This window comes from Raphanus sativus, chromosome 9, assembly GCF_000801105.2.
Source record: "Raphanus sativus cultivar WK10039 chromosome 9, ASM80110v3, whole genome shotgun sequence".
Lineage (NCBI taxonomy): Eukaryota > Viridiplantae > Streptophyta > Magnoliopsida > Brassicales > Brassicaceae > Raphanus > Raphanus sativus.
The window spans coordinates 8,433,907-8,436,371 of record NC_079519.1 but is presented as its reverse complement, the minus strand read 5'-3'; positions in this window follow the sequence as shown (position 1 = coordinate 8,436,371).

The following is a 2,465-nucleotide window of genomic DNA, read 5'->3' as shown; positions in this document are numbered from 1 at the left end:
ATATAAAATAAATACCCGCTCGGTCGGGCGGGTCAAAGTCTAGTTAAAACTTAAAGGTTATTCTCATATAGCGCTTCTCTATTAATAATAAAGGGATGACACTTATCTATCTTCATTTGTGTTTAAAAAATATATGTAGTTTTAGTGATATATATATATGTGTTTTTCTTCTTAATATCATTGAACTATTTAATTTTGTAAAGTTTCATTTGTTATGGATTTGCAACAATTATTAAAGATCAACTAAAATGTAATGCACTGATTTTGATATTTCAGTCAAAATACATTAAACCAAATATAATATTATCGTCCAGATAAACATAAACGGGTATTAGGTTTTTATTTATTTATAGTAATTCAATTTGACAGAATGATTATAAATATTTATATGACCAAGATCAAATGTTTATCATAATATAAACCAAGCATCATTTCTATAGTTATTATAAAAAAAATTCCAACCATTTATCACTAATATATTTTAAACTTTTTCAAATATAACAAATACAAAAAAATATTATATAACTAATGAAATTGTTTGATTACTTTGCTACATAAAATCAAATGAATATGATAGATGCTATAGAAATTGTTAATTGTCATATTTATTGTAATTTATAGTTGATAATTCCGTAATTTTTATTTAAGGATCTTTTATTTATGAACATTTAGTTAATTGACGGTCAGCTATATTATATACGATGGCAGTCATATAATATTTGTAGTACCTTAAGAATTTTAATGTGTTGTGAGAAGAGTTGTGGTGTTGACAACATAACAACTGGAAAATATTTCTCAAATAAAATTTGAATATGCAAAAAATATTGAAAACTATATCTTAAATAATATAGTAACCTTATGCAAGATTAAGTATACAAAATGATTTTCTTTTTAAAAAAGAGGAGTGCTTGTCAAACCGGTTGCAAAATATATTATTGATAATGAAAAATACTCTCAATTTTTTTTTTTTTGAACTGAAAAATACTCTCAATTTGTTCGTGACTTTGTGCAATATCTAGAAAACACCAATAATATCATACACTTTGATGTATGATAGAAAACATCTCTTGAAAATAATAGTTTTGGTTGTCCGTGACGTTAAGCTCTCTGTGAATCTGTGATTGCAGGTCTTGCCTACAAAATAATTGAAGATGGACAATACACATTCGAACTTTATCAAAGGTTATCATCTTTGTTTATTAATAACTTCTGTAGTTGTTTGTATATCCAAAACAAAGTTAGATTACCTGATCTTATAACATTTAAGATAATACTAAACATCGTGAAAATATAAATTGTGAAAGTAAAACATAACTAAAACCTGGAAACCACTAATATCCTCCTATACATTAAAAGAGAAGTCACTTTAGTGATTTTGCTTAGGTGGCATTCATAGATAGCTTCTAGGATTAATTCTCTTAATCTTATTGGTTAAATTTTTATAATTTCTTTCATTTATTTTTTATAATCGACCAAACATTACCAAATTTGAATCCATAATTAATACGGTCTTATTAATATAGTATATTTGATCGATACAAACATTACCAAATTGAATCCATATAATTAATACGGTCTTAACAATGACATACTTTATGGACAAGGCATTCATATTAGAAATTTGGAAAGCTTCTCAAATATATAAATTATAGAAAGATTAATAATAATTTAGTCCTTACTTTTAATATTTATAAACTATAAAAATAATGAACGAAATTTTATATAAGATAATTATAATAGTTTTATACTCTACTTGATGAATTGTATTCGAATATAATTATATAATAATTATTTTTAATATTAAAAATCCAAAATGTTTATTAACATTATTTTTAGATTATTTATCGTTGTTTAAGAATAAATTTATCAGAATTTTAAAATAATTACAGAATGTTATAAATTATTTATAAAAAATAAATTTACTATATATTGATTGAGAAGTCACATAAGTGATTTTTATTACGTGTCGATCATAAATGAACTCTTAATTATTATAATTTTATTGGCCGATGATTTTTAATTTTATTTATATTAATCCTTCTATATATTAAAAGAAAGTACATTTGCCAGCTGGCACTCTCACAGCCTTTCTCATAAGAATTCTATCGATTCTATTGGTTGATTTTTTAGAATTTCTTTTTGATTTATTTTTTCCATCGACACTACTAAAAAGGGAAGCCCTCTAAATACTTACCTTATTTTTAATTTTGATATATCATTTAATTCATCGATCCCACTATAATAGAAAAGTACCATTGAATACTAATTGCAAAAAAAATAATTTAAATGACCAATTAACATCAACTTTTCAAATAGTTACATAATATTATTTATAACTATTTATGGTAACAATTGTCGAAGTATGATATAAAGCCATTTTATTAATTCAAATAAATATTTTAGATTCCAAATGTTTTACATAATATTATTATAACTATTTATGGTAACTAATTGTCGAAAATATG